Consider the following 7,500-nt stretch of genomic DNA (forward strand, 5'->3'; position numbering starts at 1 on the left):
TGTTGTCATAGAGACGAAAGAAAACCAGAAAATATTCATATTTAAGAAGCTGCAATTAGAAAATATGAATGTATTGTTTATCAAAGTAGTTAGAATAATTAATACTGACACGAAAAATCAATGTGTGTGTGTGTGCGTGTGTGTGTGTGTGTGTGTGTGTGTGTGTGTGTGTGTGTGTGTGTGTGTGTGTGTGTGTGTGTGTGTGTGTGTGTGTGTGTGTGTGTCCAGGACATCATCAACACTCTGGAGGAGCGTCTGAAGCCGTTAGTAAACGCTGAGTTGTCGGTTCTGGTCGACGTTCTTCACCAGCCGGAGCTTCTGTTTCTGGAGGGAACCGACGCTCGGCAGCGCTGCGAGTCCGGAGGCTTCATCTCTAAGTAATTATAATATTAATAATAATAATAATAATAATAATAATAATAATAATAACTAGAAAATTCCAGGGAAATTTTGAGTGCCACGGGGCTTTCCAGTGTTCAAAAGTCACCCTGATCATATTCTGGTTTCAAGTATTAAGTACATCTTACTAGTCAGTATCAAGTGTAATGTACTTTATTCTCAACTTAACATCCCTGAAAATATTAAGTAAATGTTAATCATATTTAAGCATAAATAATATTTATTTAAACTAATTAAAGTCCCTGTAAAGTAAGAATAAATATGTGTTCTGAGTTTGACATTCCACAGCCAATCACAAAAGAGTAGGTCAGTTTCTGCCCAGCAACAGGTTGCTAAGGACAGCAGAGGCTTTACGGTTGCTACGGCGATTTATGAGAATCTGCTTGGAAAAAATTCTCAAAATGCCCCAGAATTTGGCTTCTGACAAGGTCCCGAACAATTGCAAACTGTGAGAAAACCGTAACTCCTGTCCAAAAAACGAAAACACCGTGAGAGACACAGAAGCCGGCAGATTCTGACAGTGTTTATTTTATTCAGATGTTCCTTAAAATTTGCGAGTAAGCTCAGTGCGAAGACAGAGTGAGATTCTTTTGAAAAAAAAGACAATTACATTAGGGTCAATGGGGAGCGAGACAGGTATTGCCGCCGGTCTCGGCCCCCCCGTTTAAATTTTGTGCAGACCCCGCCTGTCAACGTCACATTTTATGAATCCCAACACCTATGTCTACATTTTGACAAAAAACTATTTGTGTCCTTTTCACGGTTTGGCCGTGAGCTCGAGTTAAAAATAAAAATTAAGTTTATTTTTTACTGCTTCTCGCACTCAAGGTAACTGACGCTTCCACTCTATCTTTGAAGAAAAAGTGATTTCCACTCCTCGTTTGACTGCTCATAGTTTCAAAAGTTTACATGTTATGTGTTTTGGAGAGAGCACAAGTTTTCCTCCGTTTTAAAGTTTGAATCACATTTCTAAGTGCAGGTATGAGAGAGCTAGATGACTCTGAAAAAAGGTGAAATTTTGTGGTTTAAAATAAAAATTCCCATTCATTTTCAATGGAGAATTTTCCCGGTATTTTGGGAATAACTTTGGGAAAAATTGGAATTTTAACATTCCAAATAATAGCACCTCTTTCCCAATCGAGCCGCACGTTTTGATGTATATATTGTCGGGTTTTCTCAAAGCTGCGGGAGGAGTAACGCGCCGAAATTTGGCGGAAGAATAAGAATAAGTATGAGCAAGATTAATAGCCCTGAGTCACTCCCTCTGCAGTGTTACTGCTGAGGGAGTGCCTCGGAGCTTAGCACCCATGGCACTAATAACTTTACTTCTGTGATTATTATTCATGTGTAAAATGAACAAAGTGCTGAACATGAAAGCAAAGAATCTGTAACTGGTGTGTTGATGATGACTGCTTTATACCACTAGGCTGCACTGTTATACATATTATTGTTATATATAGATGTCTATAATGTGTGTGTGTGTGTGTGTGTGTGTGTGTCTGTTTGTTTGTGTGTGTGTGTGTGTGTGTGTGTGTGTCTGTCTGTTTGTTTGTGTGTGTGTGTGTGTGTGTGTGTGTCTGTTTGTGTGTGTGTGTGTGTGTGTGTGTATGTTTGTGTGTGTGTGTGTGTGTGTGTGTGTGTGTGTGTGTGTGTGTGTGTGTGTGTGCGCAGGCTCATCCAGCACACGAAGGCTCTGATGTCTGCAGAGGAGAAGTTGTGTATCAAAGTGTTGCGGACGCTGCAGGAGATGCTGATCAGGACTCTGGACTTTGATGAAAAGGTCTGTGAACAGATAATAAGACATTTCTTTCTTTAGATTATGTTTATTGTTTCTTTTTATCAGATAGTTTAATTAAATTAAAGATACAACCAGACCTGTTGTCCTCGTTCATACTGTTTTGTGCCGCCTACTGGTAGAAAAAGCACATTACAGTGTAAAGATGAAAAGTGGATCAGGAACAAAAAACGTATCAAATGTGACTTTTAATAAGATATTTCATTTAAACTCCTGATATAGTAAATTAAAGTCCTATTTTGTTTAAAAAACAAACTGTATTTATACAGAACCAGCAAAATCAGCTTTGAATTTCTTTAAATTTGGTCATAAAAAGGTCTTTTAACCCTCCTGTTGTCCTCGAGTCAAGGAAGGAAGGGAGGAAGGAAAGGAGGGAGGAAGGAAGAAGGAAGGAAAGAAGGAAGGAAAGGAGGGAGGAAGGAAAGAAGGAAGGGAGGGAGTAAAGGAAAGGAAAGAAGGAAGGAAAGGAAAGAAGGACAGATGAAAGAAGGAAGGAAGGTAGGAGGGAGGGAGGGAGGGAGGGAGGAAAGAAGGAGGGAGGGAAGGAGAAAGGAAAAGAGGAAGGAAGGAAAGAAAGAGAGGAAAGAAGGAAGGGGGAAGGTAGGGGGGAGGAAAGAAGGAAGGGAGGAATGAAAGGAAGGAAGGAAGGACAGAAGGAAGGGAGGAAAGAGAGAGGAAGGAAAGAAAGAGAGAAGGAGGAAAGAAGGAACAGTCAAAACAGACGAGGTCAATTTGACCCGGGAGGACGACACAAAGGTTAAAGTCTTTGTGTAGAATTTGACAGAGACAGTTACTGTATAAAATCACATTATAAATCCTTGTTGTTCATATTTCAGGGAATATCTCTGCGGAAGGTTCTACTGCAGAACTATCTGTTTCCCAACAAGAAAAACAACCCAAAGAACGACCTGGCTGAGCTCGGAGCTGCAGGTACGCTCATTATAATGCCGTGGATCCACAACAGACTCTCTTCCAGGTGGGGGGGGGGGGGTGATCACGTAATGCGGAAGGAGAAAACAGGCGGGTCGCTCATTCTGACCGAATGATATGATTGGACAGAATATTATGAGAATGGAATAATGATGAGTGTCTATGCCTGGTGGATCTCTCTTTAGAGCCATTACCTTATTAATAGCATTTTAACCTAAACAAAAAAAAGGTAAGGGAAGCTTTAATTTCCTTCGGGATTAATAAAGTATTTATCTATCTATCTATAATAGGAATCCGCCAAAGTGACAGCGCTCCTGGATATTAAAGGGAAGGGAATGGGAGATGACACTCTGATTGGTTTACCTATGATTAATGACAAGTTTTAAGTCCGACCCTTTTGGACCGTGCGCCTGGTGCATTGACCTGTGTGTGTGTGTGTGTGTGTGTGTGTGTGTGTGTGTGTGTGTGTGTGTATGTGTGTGTGTGTGTGTGTGTGTGTGTGTCAGGCTGGGAGCAGGAGCGTGATTGGGCGACGGTGGCGGCGGTTCAGTGCCGCCTGGACAGAGAAGGAGGAACGAAGCTGTTCACAGATCTGGTGATGAGCACCAAGAACGACAAGATCTTCCAGGAAAGCATCCAGCTGGCCATCTGTCTGCTGGAGGGAGGAAACACGGAGATACAGGTCCGTACCGCGCTAACAATAAACACAAACACAAAGGAGTCACTTATTTAAAAGAAAGATGTGAGAAAGATTTAGTTTTTCATTTGTTTAAAGAAGAATGTGTTCATGAGCTTTGGAGTAACCCAAAACTCAGATCTCTGTTTGTCCGGCTGAGATTAATTTCTTACCATTATATCTGGAAACAGCTTTGTCAGTTTTGTGAGTTAAATGAGAGATAATAAAGTAAGAAAGACTCAGAGCTTCAACGGTGTTCAATGAGGCTTCTCCCAACAGCTGTTTTGGGTCAGGTGGCGGGACAAGCCAGGATAAGACGCTCATTGGATAATGAGACAAACTCGTCCCGCACCTGGACGCTGAGCGTCTCTGGCGGTTAATGAAGCAGTGGGCGGGTCGGACGCTCGGCTGCTGTATGATGATTGGAGGAAATGTTTGGAGGGATGAAAGCCCTTGATAGCTTTGAGAAGGCTGACTCTTCTGAGTGTAGTTTTGCCAATGTGGCTTGACTTTATCGCTAAATCTGGCGGCTTTCCAACTCTTTTTAACGACTTTTTTTCTCAAAAGCGACTATCGACAAATCTAGCGACTTTTTCTGATGTTTTGGAGACTCTGACATGAAATAACGTATCTGCTCTATCCTCCACGAGCACACTTCTTTTATTTGTAACGGCCTCGCATCGATATGACAAGTTTTATGATGAAGACGTAAAGTGAGCTTCCCCTGTTTAAAACACCAGCACTGTTATACAGGTAGTGTTCATTATGTTTATAAGGAGTCCTCTCATCTCCAGATGGATGCAAACTGTTCTGCTGTCATCTTGTTAAACACTAACTGAGGATGTTTAAACGTCTCGTCTGTCTCCTGCAGAACTCCTTCTATAAGCTGATGATGGGAGACAACAAGTCGGAGAAGTTCTTCAAGGTTCTTCATGACAGGATGAAAGACGCGCAGACGGACATTAAAGCTACAGTGTCTGTTAACGTCGGAGAGATGACGCACAAAGCCAACGAGAAGGAGCTGGAGAACGGAGGCAAGTTAAAGTCCTTCTTTCCTTCCTTCCTTCCTTCCTTCCCTTCCTCCCTTCTTTCATTCCTTCTTCCTCCCTTCCTCCCTCCCTTCCTTCCTCCCATCCTTCCTTCCTTCCTTCCTTCCTTTCTTCCTTCCCTGCTTCCTTCCTTCCTTGACTCGAGGACAACAGAAGTGTTAAATTTAAACTAAACCTCATTGACCCGTTTACATGTGTGTTTGTTATCTTAGTCTCTGGATCAGTCGGATAAATGCTGATGTTGTTTTTGTTTGTTTACCTTTGTAAAGTAGCGTCTCCAGCGTTGGTACTTCCTGCAGGCCTCCCTCTGATGGTCTCGGGTCAGTCTATCGCCCCTGTAGGAGCCAGCATGCCGGTTCAGCCTGTGGCCGAGCAGCGGGAGGTGGAGACGGAGATGGGACCAGCTGTTATCATCATGAAGCCGATCCTCAGGTTCCTGCAGCTGCTGTGTGAGAACCACAACCACGACCTGCAGGTGAGTCAGGAGTTACAGCAGCAGTTCTTCTCAGGTTAAAAGTAAAAGACATATTATACCCTCAGTTTATCAGTTTTAATGTTTTTTAACCCTCCTGTTGTCCTTGAGTCAAGGAAGGAAGGGAGGAAGAAGGAAGGAAAGGAGGAAGGAAGGGAGAAGGAAGAAGGAAGGAAAGGAGGAAGGAAGGGAGGAAGGAAGGAAAGGAGGGAGGAAGGAAGGAAGGAGGGAAGGAAAGAAGGAAGGAAAGGAGGGAGGAAGGAAGGACAGAGGAAAGAAGGAAGGAAGGAAAGTAGGAGGGAAAAAGGAAAAGAGGAAGGGAGGAAAGAAAGACAGAGGAAAGAAGGAAGGGAGGAAGGTAGGGGGGAGGAAAGAAAGAGAGAAAGAGGGAGGGAGGAAGGGGGGGAGGAAAGGAAGGAAAGGAGGGAAGGAGGGAAGGAAAGAAGGAGGGATGGAGGAAGGAAGGAAGGAAGAAAGGGGGATGGAGGAAGGAAAGAAGGAAGGGAGGAAAGAGAGAAGGAGGGAGGAAGGACAGACGGAAGGAAGGAAGGGAGGAAAGAAGGAACAGTGAAAACAGTCTGTTTTCACTGTTCCTTCTTTCCTTCCTCCCTCCTTCTCTCTTTTTCTTTCCTCCCTCCTTCTCTCTTTCCTCCCTCCCTCCCTTCCTCCTTCCTTTCCTTCCTTCACTCGAGGACAACAGGAGAGTTAAGATAACAGATTATTGAATAAATGTATTTGTAGATGTAAGTATTGAGTTTTAATATCCAGATGTTTGCAGCAGCATCTAGTGTCCGTTAGCGGAACTGCAGCCTTCTTCTTTCTGTCTTTGTTTCCAGAACTTCCTGCGCTGCCAGAACAACAAGACCAACTACAACCTGGTGTGTGAGACGCTTCAGTTCCTGGACATCATGTGTGGAAGCACCACCGGAGGCCTCGGCCTGCTGGGCCTCTACATCAACGAATCAAACGTCCACTTAATCACACAGACGCTGGAGACCCTGACGGAGTACTGCCAGGGCCCCTGCCAGGAGAACCAGGTCCTACAAGCAGCCTCACAGCTTATAAACAATGATGAATAAGTTCTACAATATGTTTAAAATCTTTACTTATTCAACGTTTACATGAAGACACTAAAAGTTAAATCATATAAAACTGTGAATATATGGATACAATCATTTATCCCAGCTTAGGTGTCCTTCCTTAAGGAGGGAGGAAGGAAGGAAGGTAGGAGGGAAGGAAGATGGAAGGAAAGAAGGGAGGAAGGAGGGAGGAAGGGAGGCAGAAGGAAGGAAAGGAGGAAGGAAGGAGGGAGGAAGGAAGGGAGGAAGAAGGAAGGAAAGGAGGAAGGAAGGAAGGAAGACGAAAGGAAAGGAGGAAGGAAGACGGAAGGAAAGGAGGGAGGAAGAAGGGAAAAAAGGAGGAAGGAAGAAGGAAGGAAAGGAGGGAGGAAGGAAGGAAGGAATGAAGAAGGAAGTAAAGGAGGAAGGAAGGGAGGAAAGGAGGGAATAAGGAAGGAAGGAAGATGGAAGGAAAGGAGGGAGGAAGGAAGTAAGAGAGGAAGAAGGAAAGAAAGGAGGAAGGAAGCGGAAAGAAAGAATACGGAAGGAAAGGAGGGAGGAAGAAGGAAAGAAGGGAGGAAGAAGAAAGGAAAGGAGGGAGGAAGGAAGGAAGGGAGACGGAAGGAAAAAAGGAAGGAAGAAAGGGGGATGGAGGAAGGAAAGAAGGAAGGGAGGAAAGAGAGAAGGAGGGAGGGAGGAAGGAAGGACAGACGGAAGGAAGTAAGGGAGGAAAGAAGGAAGGTTAATCCTGATCATATTTATTTCTGCAGACCTGCATCGTGACCCACGAGTCCAACGGCATCGACATCATCACGGCTCTGATCCTGAATGACATCAGTCCGCTGTGTCGGTACCAGATGGAGATGGTGCTGCAGCTGAAGGTGGGTCGGTTTACCCGTGACTCCGTCTGTCGTATACATGCTGGGTTTCACACCGGCTCACTCACTGCTGCTGTTGTCTCCTTGGTTACCAGGATAACGCCTCCAAGCTGCTGCTGGCGCTGATGGAGAGTCGTCACGACAGCGAGAACGCGGAGAGGATTCTGTTCAACCTGCGACCTCGAGAGCTGGTCAGAGCAGCGATTACTCAAGTTCACGCTTACTTCAGTTTCCATGTTCCAG

General features: G+C 44.3%; 1 protein-coding gene across 1 annotated transcript in view; it reads left to right on the forward strand.

Moving 5' to 3' along the window:
• The window catches only part of itpr3 (inositol 1,4,5-trisphosphate receptor, type 3), a gene marked incomplete in the record, with an annotated part of 118,258 nt that overhangs the window by 94,723 nt on the left and 16,035 nt on the right, over positions 1–7,500 (forward strand).

Source organism: Scomber scombrus, chromosome 10 (genome assembly GCF_963691925.1).
Source record: "Scomber scombrus chromosome 10, fScoSco1.1, whole genome shotgun sequence".
NCBI classification, from domain to species: domain Eukaryota; kingdom Metazoa; phylum Chordata; class Actinopteri; order Scombriformes; family Scombridae; genus Scomber; species Scomber scombrus.